Below are 24052 nucleotides of genomic sequence, written 5' to 3'. Positions count from 1 at the left end.
TTAATCGTCCCCACGTGAAGCTCTTGGTAAACAGAGCTAGAGCAAAAGTATTCCTCTTGGGTAGGGGCACCAGACAAAGATATCCCCTATGTTATTTGTTCTTGTGCTGGAATCCCTGGTGGTAAAGCTCAGAAGTCTCGCCTCCTTTCAGGGCATAGGAATCTGGGAGAAGGCTATCAAGGTAAGTCTATTTGCGGGCGACATGTTGCATTTTGTAGAGAATCCTCAGGACTGCAGGATATTATTGGGGTGATTACTCAGTTTGGATCCTTCTCAGGCTATCGTAATAATTTTGGAAAATCTGAGGCTTTTCCATTATCTCCTGCCTTACCACGGTCCTGGATGGGTTCCTTTCTCCTGTCGTGGGCCAGGGATCATTTTCGCTACCTGGGCATTCATATTGCCCATATCCTTAAGGAACTGTATGTACTGAACTTTGATGCTCGTCTGCAGCATATTACAGAGCTGTTGCATAGATGGCAAGCCCTTCCCCTTTTTGTGATGGGTCGATGTGCCCTAGTGAAAATAATGATCCTTCCCAAATTGCATTTCCCATGCAAATGTGCCTACTCTGGCTCAAGACATTGTCTTTTAACTTGTTTCGTGCGTTAGTGCGCAGTTTCATTTGCAAGGCAAACGAGCATATGTGAGCTACAAGGTGTTACGGCTAGGCAGGAACGTGCAGGGGGTGAACCTTCCTAACTTGAGGGTTTATAATGTCGCCGCCCTCCTTTTTTATGTTCGGGAATGGGCTTCTCTTCACCCTAGTTTTGATGTAGAGGGACTGATGTCAGATTGGGTGTCCCCTTATTGGCCTGTGAATTTACTCCATCTGCACGCAGCTCAGCTCTCTTCCTTGTAGATACGGGCATTCTGGCTCTCTGCAATCCGTAAGGCTTGGTGTTGCTGGTGGGGTTTTCTGAGTCGCAGCTCTATGGTCTCTCCCTTCTTGACATGGGTGGGGAACCCGAACTTCTTGCCCGGCTTGGGCAACTCAGTTTTTCAGGTTTGGCTTTGCAAGGGTCTTTAAACCTCTCCCATTTGGGAGATTCAGAATCCTCTTGCATGCATTCCTTTGACCAGTTGAGAGAGGCTTAGGATATCCCATGTTCACATTTTTTTGCTTATTTACAAGCCTGTCATTACTGCATGACTGTTCATGCATGCAACATATCTCTTATTTTTTTGACTGATGAGGACGACAGTTTTTTGGGCACACCAGCCAAAGTTAATAAACTTGCGATCTGGTCTTCTCACTTGAAAAAGCATCTGCCCACTCCACATATACAGCGCTTTTTGGTGCTGTGGAGTGACGATCTGGAGGAACCTATTTCAGCTGAGCACCTGCTTCAAGCCTTCAAGGTGTTATATTAGCAATTTCTCTCAGCTAATATGAGGGAAATTCAATATAAACTCCTTCACATCTTTTGGGTTCTGGGTGTGAAAATGAAATTGTGGGGATCAGATCTCTGCTTGAAGTGCCAGACTCATCCTGGGGATTTTTGCCACATGTTTACGGGGTGTTTAAAATTGCAGCCTTTTTGGAGTAAGGTACAAACTATCCTCCAGCACCAAGGAACTCATAGCAGTGACTCTCCTCCTGGCTAAAAAGTCCATTTTGTTGTATTGGATGTTGGAGGCAGCCCTGATGTTTGCTCGGTGGAAGAGCTTGATGCAGCAGCATAAGCAGTTAGAAATGCTACAGAAGAAGAGGCTGCTTCGCTGCATTCCTTTCCCACTAGGAGGGGTTACTATCTGCTTTGGCATAAGGTTCTGCTTGAGATGTAAGCTGCCTTGGCCGTAGCTGTTCATGCTGAATGGCTACTGTGGGAGGGACTGCATTGCCTACCTGTCCCTCTTTGCTTGGGGCAGCAAGGATTGGAGCACTCTGGTCTCTCATGGGTTGTGAATGTGGTGGCATATGTGTGTGTGGGTGTGCTAGGGTTTTTCTTCTATTTTCCTTTCTATTCTGCTGTCTTAGTGGAAAAGTTTGACAAGTCACATAATCTGCTTTGGTCCTTTGCTGATGGCTGTCTTTCTGTTCATGGCTGCTTTTGTTTACTTGTCTGTTGTGGCAGAGAGATGTTGTAATTCTCTTTGACTCAATAAAGGTGAAGTTATAAAAAACAAAGAAAAACTGATCACCTCACTCATTGTTCTCATCTCTAGGTCAATTATAAATATGTTAAAAAGCAATGGTCCCAGGACAGATCCTTGGATCACTCCACTATTCATCTTTCTCCATTGAGAAAACTGACAATTTAGCCCTAATCTCTGTTTTATATCTTATTGTCAGTTCTCAATTTGCAATAGAACATTGCCTTCGATCTCAAGACTTTTTAATATTGTCAAAAGGTTCTCAAGAAGTATTTTGTCAAACACTTTCTGAAAATCCAGATACAATAGAAGAAGAATGGCAGTGAACATTTTGTCTGCAAAAACAGGAATTGTTTAAATATTGGGACTCTGAGGTTTTTTCAGGTCATTTTTATTCCCAAGAAGAGAAATATAAATACAAGTATGATATCTGTGTAATGCAAAGAGTTTAATAATAGTAAGCATATATGTGTTTATAAAATGTAATTAATGTAGTCTTTAAAGGGATGTTTCATTATTAATAAAGTATCTTAGAGATATAACACTCAAGTTATGTAATATTTGGATATTAGAGATGTGAATCGTGTCCTCGATCGTCTTAACGATCGATTTCGGCTGGGAGGGGGAGGGAATCGTATTGTGATGTGATGTGAATCGTTTTAGGACGATTAAAATTATCGTCCGATAATTTTAATATCGTCTTAAACCGTTATGGAACACAATACAATAGAGATTCTAACGATTTATCGTTATAAATCGTTAGAATCGTGAGCCGGCACACTAAAACCCCCTAAAACCCACCCCCGACCCTTTAAATTAAATCCCCCACCCTCCCGAACCCCCCCCCAAATGACTTAAATAACCTGCGGGTCCAGCGGCGGTCTGGAACGGCAGCGGTCCGGAACGGGCTCCTGCTACTGAATCTTGTTGTCTTCGGCCGGCGCCATTTTCCAAAATGGCGCCGAAAAATGGCGGCGGCCATAGACGAACACGATTGGACGGCAGGAGGTCCTTCCGGACCTCCGCTGGACTTTTGGCAAGTCTTGTGGGGGTCAGGAGGCCCCCCCCAAGCTGGCCAAAAGTTCCTGGAGGTCCAGCGGGGGTCAGGGAGCGATTTCCCGCCGCGAATCGTTTTCGTACGGAAAATGGCGCCGGCAGGAGATCGACTGCAGGAGGTCGTTCAGCGAGGCGCCGGAACCCTCGCTGAACGACCTCCTGCAGTCGATCTCCTGCCGGCGCCATTTTCCGTACGAAAACGATTCGCGGCGGGAAATCGCTCCCTGACCCCCGCTGGACCTCCAGGAACTTTTGGCCAGCTTGGGGGGGCCTCCTGACCCCCACAAGACTTGCCAAAAGTCCAGCGGAGGTCCGGAAGGACCTCCTGCCGTCCAATCGTGTTCGTCTATGGCCGCCGCCATTTTTCGGCGCCATTTTGGAAAATGGCGCCGGCCGAAGACAACAAGATTCAGTAGCAGGAGCCCGTTCCGGACCGCTGCCGTTCCAGACCGCCGCTGGACCCGCAGGTTATTTAAGTCATTTGGGGGGGGGGTTCGGGAGGGTGGGGGATTTAATTTAAAGGGTCGGGGGTGGGTTTTAGGGGGTTTTAGTGTGCCGGCTCACGATTCTAACGATTTATAACGATAAATCGTTAGAATCTCTATTGTATTGTGTTCCATAACGGTTTAAGACGATATTAAAATTATCGGACGATAATTTTAATCGTCCTAAAACGATTCACATCCCTATTGGATATATACTGTGTGTATGTATATATTTATATTAATATAGATATAATTAGGCTCAAGTTTCAAAAGTGTTTACACACTTAAAATTGGCTTTTACATGTCTAAATGCACTTTACCCATGTAAGTGGGCTTTTAAAAATTGCTACAATGTATGCCATTGATTTGTCCATAGGATTTACTTGCATAAGTGCCTTTTGAAAATTCCTATGACACTTTGTTACATTTACGCATGTAGCTCCAGAGAAAATTCACCTGAATATGTATGTGTGTGTGTGTGTATATATATATATATATGTACATAATCACTGTATAAATCATAAACCAGATGTCCTTTGAATGTGCCTATAAAACATAATGGGATTGATTTTTCAGCCACTGTGCAGTTCAGCTAATTAGCCAGATAACTTTATGTGACTAACCAGCAGGATATATTCAGTGGTGCAGTTGTACCAGATAAGTTTATCCAGCATATATATACACACACACACACAGAGATTTTGGTTGAAACAGACTCCTCACAAAAAGTGGACACAAAATCAAACAATGAATTTATTTATTTATTTATTTATTTATTTAATTTTCTTTTTCATTTGTTTCCTGTCTTTTAAAATCTATTTCATTTCCAGTTTTGTTTTTGTTTGCATGTAAAACACCAGAAACGACAAAATAAAGTAGATTTTTCTGTTATTTTATTTTGAAAATGACCCAAAATGCAATAGTTTTAAACTGCTGCACATCTCTACTCTAAAGCAAAGTTGATTAAAAAACTGGACAACCTTGCAGCTGTTTTATGGAACCAGGGGTAACAAGCTCTCCTTCAACTTCTGGAGGGACCAACTGGACCCCATTTTTCTTATGTACCAAAAAAGACTTCTTGCTCATCTGGATTTCTGGACTCCATGGTACTCTCAAGGTTGATACACTAACTTGTAGCAGTCCAACCAGTGCTCTCCAGCATACGGCATTCTTCTTTCAGAAAGTATTAACACAAAACCTTAAAGGTGAATTTTAATAGCCTGGTGCGCATCGAAATTAGGAGATACGTGCACAAGTCAGGCTTGTATGCACCCACGCATATCTCCCGCAGCTCGCCCATCTCTTTTTGATTCAAAAAGGGGTGTGGTATGGGCAGGACATAGGCATTTCGGAGCATGGCCAAGAGATGTGCTTGTAAATGCTCACGCACCTGGGTGCACGCCCAGGTGCACTGCCACATAACTTTACTTCTGCTATGGAGGAGGCATAACTTGAAAAGAAAAGAAATTGGCCATTTCTACCAAGTTTAATGGGTCTGGGGTAATTGGGGGGAGTGCAGGCTATCAAACCAGCAGGAATTCGAGGACCTGGCTCTTCACTGGGTGAACTGGTGGATGAACTGGGGAAACTGGCAATAGCGTGGACATTTGCCCGATATAAAATACCCTGACTTACGTTGTAGAATTGGGATTTACGTGGCTAGGTGGACGCCCACTTAAAATTGGGAGCACATGTGCATGCTCAAGGTATTTTAGAATGTGCATATATATGTGTGCAAGTTATAAAATTGCCTCATGTCTGGGTGTGCGCTGACACACTTGCGCCAAAGTGCTCCTCAACGTTGGTTTGGAAGTTACTGTCCCTGTGTTACAGAGCATAAACCAAAATCAAGAAACCAAAATGGCAGGACTCATGGAAAACAGACCCAGCTTACCAGTCACCACTGAACTGCAAGGTATTTTAATTATAAAGGCAGGAGCTGCAGTTTAACATGACAGTTGCAATAACTATTCTGTCCCCCGTGCTTGACGTTACTGAAGAAGTGTGTCATCTGTTTCAAAATAATCAGTATATATATACAACCTTTGAACCAAACAGGCAGTGAAAGGAATGAAAGCTGAACCTAAAATGTTACGTGATTAAGATTTGCTCAGAGAATAGTATTAACTCAACACAAATGCAGTTAGACAAGTAAATGTGCCCTCAGAAATTGTAATCAATTTGGATGAGAAGGGGATTGTATTGCCTGCTGTCAGATCTATAAATTGTGATGCAGTTTGGCCCTAGGCAAGTATTAAAAATAAAGTTAAATGACAAGTGGTAATGTTCCCACATTTTTTATGTACTGTTTCCTCATCCTGTTTTTCTTTCCCTATGTAGGGCCTCATTTTCTAAAGTATCGCAGGCCTGCAATACTTTAGATAATGAGGGGCGGGGGCCGAAACGGGGGGGGCGGTCCTGCGCTGCCGGTTTCACACCCAATAGCGCCACCATAGAAGGTGTAGCTATTGGGCGTGAACTCGGATGCGAAAAGGGCCTTACCTTTTCGTCGTCCGCGGCGTCTTCACGGAGTCGGTCCCGGTGACGCCCCGACTCCTCCTCTTCTGGGGCAGACTCCGCCCCCATCTTGGTATCGTACGTGATAAGGGACTTTTCGCGTGTGAAACGTCCCTTATCACGTGCGATCCATCTGGTAAATGACCCCCGTAGTTTTATACAGTTTTATACACTTGTTGAAAATATTTTAATATATGCCTGTTATGCAAATCATTTTTATATTCCTATATTACATAGTTGGTATACATTTTTAACATTTTTTATTATTTTTATTTTTTTGATGAGGTCGATATTCAAAAACCATTTAGATGGATAACTTAAAAGCCATTGATTTATCCAGCTAAATTCTAGCTAGATAACTGGCTAGCTGGATTAGTGGATTGTGTTCTGGGGGCGGGTAGGAAACATTCCAGGGAGGAGTGGCGTTAGCCGGATATGTTATCCAGCTAACACCGGTATTCAGTATTAGTCGGATAACTTATCCAGCTAACTCTGGTTGGGCCACAGACCTGTCTTAAAGATAGTTGGATAAACTCATCTGGTGAAACTGCACCACTGAATATATCCTGCTGGTTAGCCAGATAAAGTTATCTGGCTAACTAGCTGAACTGCACAGTGGCAGAAAAATCAATCCCATTATTTTTTATAGGCACATTCAACGGACATCTGGTTTATGATTTATTCACTGATTATACCCCTGTTGCAGGAATATTGCTGAAAAATGGTCATGTCATGCCTTGAATTTGTTTTTTTTTGTTTATGTAAAGATTTTATGCTCTTAATTATATTATTTATTTGTATTATGATTATTAAAATAATCATTTGTAAGGTCTGTGTTCCTTTGTATATTTTGGTCAATTATTTTATAACGTTTATTGATTTCAAATTTTTCTCTTATATTGTCCCATATTCTATTTTTATGTAGGTTCACACTGTTAAGTCACCTAGCACTTTGTAGAGGTGGCATATAAATCTCTGTAAATAAATACATAAATTTTATTCTATTTCATTTATATTACTTTTTTTATTATTTTATATTGCTTGTTCCCTTTGGTGTGTACCACTATTTTTGCTACATCAAGTAAATGTGCCTTCAGAAATTGTAATCAGCTTAAATACGAATGGCTTATATTGCATGCTGTCAGTTCCATAAACTGTGGTGTAGAATGACCCCAGGCAACTTTTAAAAACAAAGTTAAATGGCAAGTGATAAAACTCTTCTCTGCTGCATATAAGTTAATGTATAATTGGACTGATGCCTTTTACTATCTAAAATTGGTGCCTTTTACTATCTAAAACGTATCATATGCATTCTTGCTTGCTTGTGTCTCATTTTGAAAAGCAAACGTGCAGGCAGTAACAATCTTACATTACTCCATTTAAGATGTAGTTTCAACCCAACATCATCTCTGTCACCTGGCCTGGGATCTGCAATAAAGTAGATACAGGGAAGAAAGTAGGAATGCATATCTATTTCCTATCTTGGGGAAAAGCCCCATCTGGTATATTCTTCCTCTATCACTTGGGCAGACTAGATGGGCCTGAATGATTTGTCATTGTTCAGATTAAGGTGTTCCAATAAAGTTGTTGTGGAAGCTGTCCTGTTAACCTTTGGACTTGGGGGTCATGCTGTACCTAATTTCCATGAAGCAGTTGCCTTACAACAAGCTGTGTCTCTGAGAGTTCTTGATAACACCTGAGCATAAGGTAGCCTAATGATGACATGATGTTAGAGAAGTCTTTTCTCTACTTGTATGACCTGAAGGAGCAGTTGGCACAGCTAGGGATGTTGAAATCAGACAGTCCCTACCTGCCTGTTCTGAGTCGGCATTGTGGATATAAGGAAGGAGATCTGTGCATGATAGAAAATGCCTAACTTGAAATCTCCAGAAACTGTGAACTTTTCTAAATCAGTTGAATGGTATAAATGGAAGCAGCAGTTTGCCAGACAATAAATAACCACAAAATATTTTGAAGAACCAGGACTGTCATAGGTAAGTTCTCTGACTCATGCTATGGGGCCAGTAGCAGAACTTGTTTTCTGTTCCTTTACCTTTTAGAAAGAATAGGAAGACAATGTTTATGTTATAACGCTGATAAAATATGAAATCAGTTTAAATCAATGAATAACATGAACTATAATATCTATGTGATGGTTTAGCCCTTTAGCTTACATTTAGAAACTGCATTCTTCTCAGCAGGTTAACTCTTTCTATAGGGGATGTTAAATATTCAGACACTCACAAGAAGGCAATATCTTTTGCTGGCCTATTTCTATGGTACCTATCCCTAAAAAGCTTAGGGCTCTGAGTGATAATCTAAGTTTTAGAAAACTTCTCAAAGTCTGTGTAAGTCAGTGCAACTTCTTCTTTTTCTTAAGTTTGAAAGAGGAAATGCTTCTGAACCCTTGCAATATATATGTGACATGTGTTTCTTGCTGTAGGTTATTATTTCATGGTTAACCAATTTCAGACTATGCAATGCTAAGACTGTAGAGACCTGCAGTTCAACTGTTAGCCCAACACCAGTAATGTAACTACACACCTCATTAGCATGTAACAGCATTAAACTTTACTGAATGATTAGCAAACTTGATCAATCTACTCACTCTGCAAATATGAGGGTAAGTCAGTAAGTAAGTCACAAATCTCTCTACTAAGGTAGTAAAACATATGTCTGTAATGTTGTCATATTCCATAGATGGCAGCACCTTAGAAGTGCTTATGTACATAGTTATTTAAACTGTGCATGCGCAGGGGCTGTGTACACAAGGAAAATGGCTGCCGTGTTGACAGATTGTACGGTCGAAGAACAACGTGCTGTTGTCCGATTTTTATGGGCTAAGGACTTAGTGGCAAAAGACATTCATAAAGAAATGTATCCAGTATATGGAGAGAAATGTCTCTCGCGTAAAGCAATTTATAACTGGACCAATAAATTTGCACAAGAACGTGCCAACGTGAACGACGAAACCAGACCTGGTCGACCTGTAGAGATTGCGATAGAGGTAACTGTGAAGCATGAGTATGAGTAAACTTAATTACAATTATAGTAAACCTCCCATACCAGAATAATATTAAAAGCTAGCGCAAACAGTAATAACACTACCTACACTGTAAATGTTACACCATGTGCTAGCTAGAATATCAATATACCTTCTATTAGGAAATGAAAACAAGCCAATCTGATATAGATCGCTACATAGAAACTACAAATTAGCAGAATCCCTCACCTCTAATGTGTGCAGAACACAGTCAGAAAAAGTCAAGTTCATGCCTGATTCAGATAGGTAATAAACCCAGACATGTAAATTTTGGCAGTGAGTAAAGATCTTCAGGCACAACTAATCTATCCATTTTCCCTATCAGCTGCAATACTGCAAAGCCAGCTTCAATGCTGAGTTTACCCTCACTTTGCCAATCTTATGCCTTTTTGAATTCTGATATCAGTTTTGCTTCTGTGACATAATTTATTTTATTGTAATCCAAATTTACATGTTTATTATGTTAATTTACACATTTATTACATTAATTTACACGTTAATTCTTTGCCCCTGGCTATTTCAGTTCCCAAGTTCTCAGGACCTTGTTTTATTGTAACTTTTGCTTCTTCCTCAATATTAATGTTATAACTCCCTTGTTTCATGTAAACCGATATGATATGATCTGCATCATGAATGTCGGTATAGAAAAGAGTGAAATAATTAAATAAATAAATAAATAAACTTGCTAGATCATTGCTAAGAGATTTCTTCAGAGACTAAATAACCTTCCTTATCTCACCTTTCTATTCTTATTTGTAAAGAACTCTTCAGTGTTGTACATACTGCACACATTAATCTGTCATTACGTTTCTTGCCAGCATCAGTTGAGGAATCCTAGTACTTAATATTAACTGGTCCTTTTTTTCACATTAGTGAAGATATAACTAAATACATATTAGTATGCAAATGAGAGTGTCCTGCTTTATTTGGAAAAGCTGAATACAATTTGACTTTGCTTTTAAATACATCTCACACGGTATATACTTTTTTGGAATTCAGCTTTCCCAGTGATTGACGTGACAAATTATCTTCCTATTATAAACACTTTTGTAAACTCTTTTCATAGCTTAAAAGCTTTAGATGTATTAAAATAAAATACCTAGATAATTTAAGAAGATCAAGGATCCTGACTGCAGTAAATACTGAAGGCAGACTGTTAGACAGTGACACAGAAATTAATTAATGTTTTGCCTCTTTTTTCACTTGAGAAAGAAAATCCAGAACCAACACACAAAAAAAAACAAACAACCAAACATATAGGTAATACAGGGAGTAAAGAAAGAATTAATAATCGGTTCTTAAAAAAATAAACACCAAAGTTTGAGGATCCAAGCACACTATCTAAAGCGATATAGGCAGAACAGCTATAACTCAGGATTATATATTAAATAACGTAATGATGATCAAAAATTATTCTGACACAGAGGCCAAAGGCACAGGAAGATTAGACTGAACACCCTTATCATTAAAGAAAAAAAGAAAGCTGGTTAGGCTAAAAAAGACAAAGAAATGCCGTTATAATTAATGCCACACTTTCAAGGAAACTTCAGAAAAAATTGAGCCTCTATTTGCAAGACCCTAGGCCTCAACAGAAAAAAATCTTTATGTTTCTTTTGAGTGCCTAGCACTATCTGGGAAAACCATAACCCTGCTTCACAAGAACAAATTATAATGATATCTAAAAAAGACTTTCAGAAGCCAGTCTCTGTTGGAGTCCAAACTATTGGCTTGATTTTATTATGTTGTTGTGTTTCATTGTTTCAATTTTATGTATGTTTTAATAATGTAACTATCCTGATTGTATTTGGAAGGACAGTATACAAATATGTTTAAATAGAGGGGTCAGTATTCAAAACTGGCCGGTTAAGTAACTTAGGCCTAGATCCATCATTCTGCTATAAATATAGCAGAAATAATGCCTGTGATTAAAAAAAAAGGGGGCATGGTTAGGGCAATTTTCCTGGTACCGCTTTGCATGGTTATTTTACTGCAACACATGTTAAATTTATCGCACCCACAATATTTTCACATTGCAAGCTGAGAAGTCCCCAAACAGGCTTTCATCACAGTTTGGGCTGCTGCCGGTGAGAGAGAGAAAAAAAGAGAGAGAGACTCTGTAAGAGGGGGCACTAGTAACGCAGGGCAAGATTTGTGGGGTGAGAAGGGTTCTGGGGACACTTTTACATGCACAGTCATACATACAAACAGTGCAGTTACCATCAGTGAAGATTTAATGTGATTTGTAGGGATGAAAAGTGAAAGAAGAGTAGATTTATACCATGTTCTCTCTACCTAGATTGATGCACTATCTACCTAGCTGCAATCAAGCTAGGGAGAGAGAACATGGTACAAATCTACACTTCTTTCACCTTTCATGACTCCAAATCACATTAAATCTTCACTGATGGTAACTGTTCTGATCGAACGTAGAACTATGCATGTAAAATTGCCCCCTAGAACTTATCCCACCCCACAAACCTCGCCCCGATTTATTAGTGCCCCCCTCTTACAGTGATATAAAAAGTTCAAAAAACAGTGCACCTCCATAGAGGTGCTCTCTCTCTGGGATTTGTGATAAATAACATCTTGGCTGTAATGCACAGCTATCGCAGGCATAATAGCAAGAAAAAAGGTTTAGTTAAATCCCATAGAAACATATAGAAACATAGAAATGACCAAACGGCCCATCCAGTCTGCCCAGCAAGCTTCACACATTTTTTTCTCATACTTATCTGTTTCTCTTAGCTCTTTGGTTCTATTTCCCTTCCACCCCCGCCATTAATGTAGAGAGCAGTGATGGAGCTGCATCCGAGTGAAATATCAAGCTTGATTAGTTAGAGGTAGTAGGGGTAGTAACCGCCGCAATAAGCAAGCTACACCCATGCTTATTTGTTTTACCCAGACTATGTTATTCAGCCCTTTTTGGTTGTTTTTCTTCTCCCCTGCCGTTGAAGCAGAGAGCTATGCTGGATATGCGTGAAGTATCCGTTTTTCTTCTCCCCTGCCGTTGAAGCAGAGAGCTATGCTGGATATGCGTGAAGTATCCGTTTTTCTTCTCCCTTGCCGTTGAAGCAGAGAGCTATGCTGGATATGCGTGAAGTATCAGTTTTTCTTCTCCCCTGCCGTTGAAGCAGAGAGCTATGCTCATATGCAATGACATATGCAATAACATAACGCACATGATAGTGTGTGTTATGTTATTGCAAGCAACATTTATCAGCCCTTATTTCCATGTACTCTGCCCAAACTCCTCCAAATTGTATAAAATTTTCAAATTTGCATAAGCATTTCGCAATGCGGTATTTATTGCATGAGTTGCGGCGTTATTTTAGACATTAGAGCCCTAACATCCGCGATAATGCCCTAATGCATTTTGATATATGACCCCCTTAGCTAGTTGGACCTTATCTGGCTAAGTTACGATGTACATTCAATGGCAATGCTATGCCACTGAAAATACGCGTATAACTGAGTGCTTAACCGGATAAGTCTAATCGGCTATGGTTAGAACTGCTCTATGGCACATCTAGCTTAGCCATACAACTTATGTGGCTAAATCCGAATATCAGCAGTTAGCTGTATAAGTTATACGGCTAACTTGATCTAGCCTGATCTGCCTCCTGCCTGCCCACAACTTATATGGCTAACAATTTAGCCATATAAATATGGCTAAGCAGCAGACGCTTATTCAGCAGCTTAGCCACATAAGTCCTGCTTATCTGGCTAAACAGCACTGAACGCGCTTTGAATATTGACCTCAAAATAAATCATAAATAAAAGAAACCAATAAAGTGGAGAGTTTAGCTGCCAAAGTATTGGAAGTTTCCAATAATGCTGTTTCATCCAGAGTATTAGGAGAAATAGAAAAGAGTTCTTGAAACCTCTACTTAGCTTCTTTTTAAACAGAAGTAGATAATAAATTCTTCTGTGGCACAGCTTGTAAAGATGATCTTTCTATGAAATATAGTCCTGAAGGTCACTTTGTAATTGGGGGCTAACACATACATCAGAAAGTTAAAGCACATCATTTCCCCAATGCTCTTCATTACTATCTCAGATGCTGCCTGCCTCTTGCCCCAGGATTGTGCTAGAGATTACCACCCCATTTCTTCTATGGTGGGTTGCTAATTTGGACACATAGCAGGGGATTGTTGGCCTGCCACCTGACTGCTGGAAGTGACCATGGAATGAGCTTGGCAAAAAGACTTCCTCTTTTGAAACCCTTTCTTCTGGCTTTTACTTGGAATGGTAGAGGGGGGGTCGCAGTCTACCACTGCCATTCTTCCACTGATGCCAATGCTAGGAGGTGCTGCTTCTGTGGGTGATGCTGCATACCAACATTTGTGAGATGCCCAATTTCCTCCTTGTGACTGCTATCCTTCCTGCAGTGAATACATTGAGGAAAATGTGGGTCCTCCCTCACTTTAAAGTGCCTCCAGGTCAGGGATTTCTTCCACGATCCCTTCTCTACATCCTTGAAAGTTGATACTGACTGGATTTATGGTGGACTCTGAAGAAAAATGCTAGAGGCATCACTTATGCTCTGTACTTCTGCTGCCTGATCTTTTTGGGGGTTGGTGTAAAATTTTGTCAATATCATTTCTCCCTCCCATTAACTCACTGAAGGCTTAGATGCTACTGACTAAACGTCCCAAATTCTCCTTGTATACTAGCTCTTAAATATCTTCTAGTTCAGAGAATCCCAGACAAAATTCTTCCTTAGAATCAGTTGGTTAAAATACTGCCTTCACTGCCTTAGAATCAGTAACCAAAGAGGAATGTGTTGCTGTTCTTTTTGGCTTTGCACTTTCCTACCCTTCTAAATGTACTCTTGGATGGCTCTCCCATCTTTTCCCTCTGCTTCAAAACAAGAGGGAGAAGAACAGCCGATGGTGGCACATGTTCTCCAAATTTCAGTTTTTTCTGCATTGAGCTGCTTTCCTTTCCTGCCATTCTGGACCTAGAAGCATCACTCCTCAATTTAAGTGAAAGACTGCCTTTTATATTGCTGCCCCTGCCAAAATTGCCAACTCTGTCAAAATCTCCTCCTCTCCTTTTTCCTAACATGTTCAAATTTGTTGACATGCACTGCCTCCTGAGGAGGTTTGGATATTACAAATTAATTTATTAATTATGTAACTATACCCTCGCTTACAATACTACTCACTGTATGGAAAACTGTGTCATACATGCAATTAACAGACACATATGCACTGTATGTGTGTTGTGCTGTGCTGTGTGCAGTAATGTTAACTGACTCTGTACACAAAAAAACTGTTAAACACTAACAGATAAAAAAGAATGGCAGCCTGATAAGATTCTTCTTTTCAGTCTTTGAGAATGCATTTTTCACCTTACTGGTATCCAGACAAACAGAGACAAAAAAATTATTAGTACTGCTGCAACAGTAATCTCTATACTGTCTCCCACATTGCACTCCCCCAGTGAGGAAAAAAATCAATATCAGCAGCAGTATACTGCCTCTCTATCTGGCACAGTGAGTGTGTGAGACCTTTGTAACATAGAGAAGAGCAGAAGCAGCCCTTTACCAGTGCCAAAGTTTGAATACTTTTAAAAAAATCTCTGAGAGCTTCTATTAGCATTTTCTTCTCCATTAACAGCTAGAGATGACCTACAGAGTATTTTGGACATGCTATCACTTTACAGTTGGAATGGGTCAGTGTCACTTGATCCAGATAGCCACTAAAGGCTAGATAAAAAGATGAGGCACTGTGATTTGTCCTCTGGCTAGCCTCCTTGCCAACCTGTCCTGCCTCTGCATTTAACAATACAAAAACAATCACACCCTCTTACATAATTCTTGAAATGGATGAAACTGAAACAATTATTGTTTTGAGAAATTTTTTAAAGACTTTTTTTTTCAATTGTTTATGGAAAAAGTTGGTGGTTACATATAGAGTTAACACTTCTACCATCCGGTAATCAGTACATTGTGTATCTCTAATCATTAACTGCCAACTTCCTTCCAACTATGTAATATTCTTTGGAAAAATTGTTTTTGAAAAAAGATTTTTTAAGCACTTAAAAAAAGTACATATTGCACACAACTAAAATGAATCTGTTGTATATAATTTCTTTAAACATCCAGACTTTTACATAGGATACTTTAACAACATTATTATGGTGTACACATCTGTTATAATGGGAATAAAATATTTTCTTACTCAGATGAAAGCTATTTTCATGTCTATACTTTCAAAATTATCTCTTTTCTCTGTCTGTTTTAAATAAAATAGTAAATGAATGTTGACATTAGGTCCCTATTTGTCAACTTCTGGAAAGATCCAGCAGTGTTTCATTCTAATGTTCTATATTTTGGTTATATTCTAAAACACTTTGGGTCTCTTTTTTTGGGAAAAGGCAGTGTACAAATATGAAATGAAATAAAGACAATTGATTTACAGACCAGTGCACTAAATCTTATCATGCACGCTATGGCTGTTTAGCATATGCCAAAAATAGCATGCTATAAGCAAACAGCTTATCAGGTTGCTAAACTGGCTTGAATGGAAAGTAGCAATTGTGGTAACTTAGCAATAGCAGCTTGGAAACAGCCAGAAAGAATATGGAGGCAGACTGGCTATTTCCCATTTGTACAGTTTATTTACAGTGGAACTTGAAGAGTAAAGCAAAATCAACAAATGATACAGCTCACCTTAACTTCACGTAGATACACAGTCCTCAAATATGGGAGCTTTTCTGATACAGTGGCTTCCTGTTTGCTTCTTGGGGCTGTCTAAACCTTCCAGGTCCTGAGTTCTTAAACTCTGGTGAGAGGCTCTTCCCTTCACTCAGGATTTCCTATGGATTTTTATTTTAAGGAGGACCAGGCGAGACAACCTTGCCTGGCTCTTTAAGGTAGTCTGCAGGAGTTTTCTGTATACTCCGTCACACACCCTCCCCCTCAGCTTAGCCTTGTCAGGATGAGTGCCTGCCTTTATAGGGACACCTTTAGACAAGAAATCTGCATTAATGCTTTCCCTGCCTGCCCTATGGCATATTTTATAATTGAAGTGCTGTACAGCCAGGAACCATATCATCACTCTCGCATTGGCCTCCTTGTTTCTGTTCATCCATAGGGGCGGTTAGTGGTCCATTATGAGTGTGAACTGCTTTCCCAGCAGGTAAAAGTGCAAGGCCTCTAAGGCCGACTTAACTGCCAAGGTCTCCTCCTCAACAATTGAGTAATGCCTCTCCCATAACTTCAAATTAATAAAAAATACCCAAGTAGCATGAAAATCACAGATATCCAGTATATTAAGATCTTGCTACGAAAAAATGAGGGCTTATATTCTTTTCTTTTTCTTTTCTTTTAAAGAGTGACCATCATATAGCACTGCAGGCTTATATAGGCTTTTTTAAGCCCTGTGTAGTCTATGGCTTTATAATCATCATTCACTCTATGGATTAGCTTTTGGCTAATGTAAGCCACCTTTGGCTAATGTAAGCCAAAGGTGGTAGTAAATCATCCAAGGCAGGCAAGGCCAATCAGAAGAAAGAGTGGCTTGAAACATCCAAACCACCATGAGAAGTACAAAACAGCCCCCCAGACAGGAAAGGTGTTAGCTTTGGTGTTCAACAGGAATACACAGTGGCAAAAGGAATTCCAAGTTGTAAAGTCTGGGCATGGAAGCAAGGCTGAGTGATGCAAAGAACACCAAGGTGCAAGGTGGAATTTCAAATTTCTTCTAGCATAGGTTTGCCAAATATAAAGGTTATCATCACATTTAGCACATCACAATGGCTTCTCTCATAATTGTGCGGTGGTTTTCCAGGAAGATAGTAAGAGCTGCTATATTTAGAGATCATTTCCTACATCATTGAGCTGCCCATAGCTTCTTCCATTTCTAGATTTTCTGGTGTTGAATGAAATCTCTGACACTATTCCAAGTTATCACATTCAGAACATCAAAATGGATATGCTTGAGTATCTTTTGTCTTGTGTCGGAATTTTTTCCTTCAGAATGAGGGGTTTTGGGGTAAAAAAAATCTTCCCAAATCATGTACCTGAATTCTGGCTGTTGCACATCCTCATTTAGTAGTTTTTCATCAGTTGCTTCTTACTACTTTATCATTTTATGACATTTAGTACAGAAAATGATTTCTCTTGAGCATCTTTTGTCTTGTACCAGTAATTATTCCTCTGAATGAAGACTTTCTTGGACAAACCACCCCAGTTTAATCAAACATACAGCTGAGTGGAAGAATCAGGCTGAGTTTGTTGGAGGAAAGGAAGAAACATAGAACAGGTTTTGATCTCTGGCAATGAAAACTGGTTTTTTTTTTAATTTCTTTCAAATATTTGTTTTGGGGACAAAACACCCCAGTATAACAAACCAAGAATAGCACAAGTGTGAGAAGAGCATCCTCAGGCTCCAAAAGAGGGCACCAGCAATATTATACAAGATTGGCATGTAATAGCAAGTTCTTTAGTGTGGAATGGCAGCTGGGAGGGGGGGTTAGGTAGGTATGAGGCAGGAGGTCCATAGAAGGAGAAACTTTTTTTTAAATGTTTTTTTTTTTTCAAATTTTTGATTTGTGGAGAAAACAGAACAGTGGAAACAACAGAAATAAACAAGGAATGAAAACCATGCTGGGATAATTGCTCAAGGGTTAGAAGAAAACTAAGAACTGTAAAATAGGTGGAGAGAAGGAACATTTTTTCCCATTTTTCACCTACTTTTCGGGGAGAAGCAAACATCTCAGAAAAAGAAAGAAACAAGGACATGCAAACAACACAGAAACACCAAAACACCCATGGCATTTAGGCATGTGCCAGCTGATCTACTATGCTGGAATTAGGAGTATGGCAGTAAGACATTTGCAATCAAGACCCCCATACTGGCATTAGGGGCATGGCAGTTAGGATTACACCAGAAAGATGCCCATGTTGGTATTAGGGGCATGGCAGTTAAGGTGTGTGCCAGAAAGACCCCATGCTGGTAGTAGGGGCATGCCAGTTAGGATTATATGAGCAATAGCCCCATACTGGTATTAAGAGCATGGCAGTAAGGTATGAGCCAGCAAGAGTCCCATACTAGTATTAGGGGCATGGCAGTAAGATGTGCCAGCAAGATCCCCATGCTGGCATTAGGGGCATGACAGGCAAGTGCCAGCAAAACATTCATGCTGGAATTAGGGGCATGGCAATAAAGCTTGTGGGAGCAAGACCACCCCATGCTGATATTATGGGCATGACAGGGAAGTACCAGCAAGATCCCCATGCTGCTATTAGCATTATAGTAGTAAGGCATGTTCCAGCAAGAGCCATTTGCTTGTATTAGGGGCATGGAATTAAGATATGTGCCAGCAAGACTCCCATGTTGGTATTAGGGGTATTGTAGTTAGGCTTGTGCTAGAAAAACCCCAATGCTTGTATTAGGAGCATGGCTATAAGGCATGTTCCAGCAAGACACCCATACTGGTATTAGGGGTATGACAGTAAGGCTGTGCCAGCAAGACCCCCATGCTGATATCAGGGAATAGCAGTTATGGTTATATCGGCAAGATCCTTATGCTGGTATTAGGGACATGGCAGTAAGGCTTGTGCCAGCAAGAATCCTATGTGGTTTGAAACTGTTCTTGTGTGTGGCAGGTTTGATGTTTTTTGCATGTGTTGCAATTAAGCTTAAAAAAACAAAAGCTCCAATTAGGTACTTTTTTCCTGCTGTCTTTCTCTAGGTTGTTGCTTGAATTTTAATCTTGCTTTTTAGACAGAAGAATATTTGCTAATTATTAATTTAAAAATCAAATCTATGATTTGAGTGAGGTACCCAGAGAACTGATTTGTACTAGATGCCAAGAGGATCTTCTTTGGGTCAATTATGTGCTGTGGCACATCGGGCACATCCTCAGAATGAAAGGAGTGTGACAGCGCATCTGCTCTGGTGTTCCTATCTCCAAGGCAGTACTTCAACACAAAATCGAAATGATAAAAAAATAAGGACCATTTGGCCTGTCTGTATTTCAGACATTATGCGTGGCGGAAATACTCTAGATTTTTATGATCCATGAATACGGTTATTTGATGTTGAGCGCCTTCAAGCTAAGGCCGCCATTCCTCGAATGCAAGCTTTATTGCCAAGAGCTCTTTATTGCCGATCCCATAGTTTTTCTCGGCTGCAGAAAATCTTCATGAGAAGAAGGAACAGGGATGTAAGGCTTTCAAGTCTCCTCTTTGGCTCAACACAGCCCCTACACCCACATCTGAAGCATCAACTTTGACGATAAAGGGCCTGTTTGGGTCTGGGTGCCACAAGCACGGTTCTGTGGAGAAGGCAGTCTTCAATTTCTCGAATGCGGAAATAGCCTCTGCTGACCATTGTGAAGCGTTGGCACACTTGCGGGTCATCGCAGTCAAGGGTACAGTTAAAGAAGAAAACTTCTTTATAAAGCTTCGATAATAGTTGGTGAACCCCAAGAATCTCCTTAAAGCTTTCAGGCTGGTAGGTTGGGCCCAATTCTTGATACTTTCAAGTTTGTGAGGGTCCATTTGGAAGCCTTCTTTTGACATGATGTAGCCTACAAAAGGCACTGAGTCTTTGTGAAATTCACACTTAGAGTATGGCGTACAGCCGGTGTTCATGAAGACAGTGGAGTACTAGCTTGACATCTGCAATGTGGGTGTCCAAATCCTGGGAGAAGATTAGTATGTCGTCCTGGTAGACCACAACATTCTTGTACAACAGGTCCTGCAAGATGTCATTCATCATATTTTGGAAAATGGCGTGTGCATTGCTCAACCCGAATGGCATTACTAGATACTCGAAGTGGCCGTCTCGCGTGTTGAAGGCCGTTTTCCATTCATCGCCGCTCCGAATGCGAATGAGGTTGTAGGCCCCCTTCAGGTCAAGCTTTGAAAATATCTTGGCCCCTTGCAGCTGGTCAAACAGATCTGAGATTCAGACCTCGGTAATCGATACATGGACATAGGGTGCCGTCCTTCTTCCCCACAAAGAAAAAGCCTGCGCCGGCTGGTGATTTTGATGGTCGGATAAAGCCCTTCTGGAGATTTTCTTCAATGTATTCTGACATTGCTTTATTCTCAATGGCTGAGAGAGGGCACACCCTCTCAGCACTGAGCTTCAGTCTTATGGCACAGTCATAGGGCCTATGTGGAGGAAGAATATCAGCTGCTTCTTTGGAAAATACATCCCCAAAGGAAGCATATTGGGGCGGCAGTCCTGGCATCGCTGGAGTCGTAGGCATGCAAATGATGTTAGCACCACCGGCTGCAGCAAGCCGCGACAGGGGCCGGGTGTCATGGCCGCCAGCCGCAGCGGACCGCGACTGAGGCCGGGCATGTGGGCTGGCTGGCTCCTCGGGGTTCTGCTCTGCCCCCATGGCTTCCCCTAGGGCTGCGCGCACGGCTGAAGATTGTTCTTAAAGGAGCCATGACAGGAAGTTCGCCTTCATGGACTGCCTCAACACATCACCTCTGACCGGGGTCCTCAGTTCACGGCTCGATACTGGCTCAACCTCTGCAAGAAATTCCGGATTTCGCTGGACTTTACTACGGCGTTCCATCCTCAAGCTAATGGTCAGGTGGAACGTACAAGGTGTCATGGCTGCCGGCCGCGGCAGACCGCAACTGAGGCCGGGCCGGCGAGTGCAGAAGAAATAATTACCCGGGATGTCTGATGGCGTTCGGGGCTCCTGCAGGGCAGGCTGCTCTCCTGCTTCTTCCTGCAGCCGCCACGGCATTGCCGGGCTGGTTGGTTTCTCGGGGTTCGGCTCCGCCCCCATGGATTCCCCTAGGGCCACGCTCGCGGCTGAAGATTGTTCTTAAAGGAGCCATGACAACTTCCTGCCGTGGCGGCTGCAGAAAGAAGCAGGAGAGCAGCCTGCCCTGCAGGAGCCCCGAACACTATCAGACGTCCTGGGTAATTATTTCTTCTGCACTCGCCGGCCCGGCCTCAGTTGCGTTCTGCCGCGGCCGGCAGCCATGACACCTTGTACGTTCCACCTGACCATTAGCCTGAGGATGGAACGCCGTAGTAAAGTCCAGCGAAATCCGGAATTTCTTGCAGAGGTTGAGCCAGTATCGAGCCGTGAACTGAGGACCCCGGTCAGAGGTGATGTGTTGATGCAGTCCATGAAGGCGAAAAATGTGAAGCATGAACAATTGAGTCAGTCGTGGAGCAGATGGGAGGAAGGAGAGTGGAATGAAATGAGCCATTTTTGAAAAGCAATCTACCACTACCCATATTACAGTGTTGCCATCAGATGGAGGAAGTTCCACTATAAAGTCTGTGGAGATGTGTGTCCATGGTCTAGTGGGAATGGGTAATGGTTGTAGCAGACCCCAAGTTTTCCCGGTGAGGACTTTATGTTGCGCGCAGACTGGACATGAATCTACGTAGGGAGCCATGACAGGAAGTTGTCATGGCTCCTCCTGAGTCTCCTCCCCTGGCTTCTGGTACTTAAGGCAAGGTCTGAGCATTCAGACCTTGCCTTGGTATTGAGGTTCCTGCCTGAGTTTGCTCCTGTGCTCTCTGTTCCTGGTTCTTCGTCCTGCTCTGCTTCCCTGCTCCGTGGATTGATTCTTGGCTCCTGACTTCTGGATTGGTGGACATGTCTTCTCCTGGCTTGATCCTGGTACGGCATTGGACCCTTCTCCTGGCTTGATCCTGGTATGGCTTTGGACCCTTCTTCTACTTAGACCCTGGACTGGACTCGGACCTCACCTGTGTATCGAACCGCGGACTGGCTTTGGATTCTTCTATGACTCCGTCCTCAGACTGCTACGACCTGCTGGAGGCACCAGCCGTCTGGAACCCACGACCTGCAGGAGGCGCCTGCATCCAGACATTTCTACAGTCTTCAGAGGAGTCGCCTAAGGCCCAGTGGCCGGACCCCTACAAGCTCCTCCTGGGGGGGTTGCGTGCTTCCAGGGTGAAGCCTTCAGTCAAATCTCTCCTGTCCAAACGGCCTCGCCCTTCGACGGTATGTGTCTACCTCGAAACAGGGGTCCACTTTCATAACAAATGATAGGCGAGATTTCTTTAAGGCACCTCCCGTGACATTCTGGGCCCCAGCGGGAGAGATCCAAGGATGCCTAGTCAAATTGGGGTCAGTGCACTTGCAACCAGAGTAACCCCAGGACGATAGGGTGCATGGCCCTTTCCAGTACAAAGAAGGAGAGCGATTCCGTATGGAGAGCTCCGGTGCGGAGAGTAACTGGTATGGTTTGGCAAGTCACATCACCCGGTAAGGGCTCTCCATGAATGGAGGATAACAGTAGTGGATTTTTCAAATTGATGAGGGGAATCCTCAAGTATTTAACTAGATGTCTGAGAATGAAGTTGCCTCCTGCCCCTGAATCCACCAGGGCAGGAGTCTGAACCATGACTGGTCCGTAGGTCAAAGAGACTGGGAAAGAGAGCGGAGGAGAGGGCATAGTGAGGCCTAAGAACAGTCCTCCTGCAGGACTTAGGCCTGAACGTTTTCCAGACGAATGGAGCATGTAGAAACGTTGTGGCCGGGCTGACCACAGTACATGCAAAGGCCACGCCTCTTCCAAAGTCTTCTCTCTTTGGAAGTCAAACATCCAAGACCAAGTTGCATCGATTCATCTTTATCAGCAGCAGGGATTACTGGAACCATCTGAGGTGCAAATATAGCACTAGTCTGTTTCAACCCAGGTAACACCTTAGGCCGGAGTTCCTTCACCTTGTCCCGGAGCTGGTTTTCAATTCGAGTGGCCATGGCTACTAATTCGTACAGCAAGTCAGATGTTTCGCGAGCAGCCAGCTCATCCTTTCAATGGTTTTCCAGGCCTCTGAAGAAGAGAGTTTTGAGATATTTGGGGTCCCAGTAGAGTTCTGCCGCAAGAGTTTTGAACTCTATGACAAATTCAGCCAATGATCTGTTGCCTTGCTTCAATTCAACCAAAGCAGAACTGGCGACAGCAGTTTGGACAGGGTCATCGAAAATGGATTTAAATAAGTCCATAAATCCTTCTATGTCCTGCAAAATGGGGTCCTTGCATTCCCACAAGGTAGATGCCCAAGACAAGGCCCTACCATTCAAGTAGGAAAGGATGTAGTAGTCTTGGAGAGAGCCATAGGAAATAAAGATGGCTGTAAGGTAAAATGCATGCAGCACTGGTTTAAAAAGCCCAGGTTCTTCTGGATTTCTCCGGAAAAACAGATTGGAGCCACCAGTGGTACAGCAGTCTTTAAAGTTACCTCCTGTAACTGACCTTCATGTTTGGAAGCTGTGCCTTGAAACTTCTGTGTGTGTAGCTGATGAAACGCTGAAGTAAGTTTCTCCAAGGCATCTTGCTACTCCGAAATGCACAGGGCCAGGCCCGGTATGGCCTGCAAGGCATTGAGCTGTGCCGGATCCATGGAGTTAGCAATCTGCTATTATTTGTGATAGTTGTGGGTGGATCCCTGGGCCGGTGGCAGATGACCACGCCCCCAGGGGGGGGGGAAGATCCCAAGAGGGACCACCGGTCAGGCTCAGAGTTTGGAGACAGACACACACTAGTTCTTTTATTAAACAATATATTGAACTACCGGAGATGGCAGTAGTGAGCTGGAAAGCTCGGCTGGGCTGTAGTCCCTCAGATACTGGAACAGTGATCCCTGGAGGCTGAGCTGTAGACAAACTGAGATATAGTGAGTAGGCAGGGTATGCAGAGTTCAGTAACAGAATCTTGATGATGACACTCACACAATAGTCCCTTGGAACAGCTCAGGAGCTGGAATGAAGTAGGCCCTCGAGGAGTGAGTACCTGGTTCCAGGGAAAGCTCTGAGAGAGAGATGGTAACTCACTGGTGTTGTAGGCAGTGGTGACTTCCTGGCAGAAGTTATATTCAGTAGCAGG

This window comes from Rhinatrema bivittatum, chromosome 5 (genome assembly GCF_901001135.1).
Source record: "Rhinatrema bivittatum chromosome 5, aRhiBiv1.1, whole genome shotgun sequence".
NCBI classification, from domain to species: domain Eukaryota; kingdom Metazoa; phylum Chordata; class Amphibia; order Gymnophiona; family Rhinatrematidae; genus Rhinatrema; species Rhinatrema bivittatum.
This window is presented reverse-complemented; position numbering follows the sequence as displayed.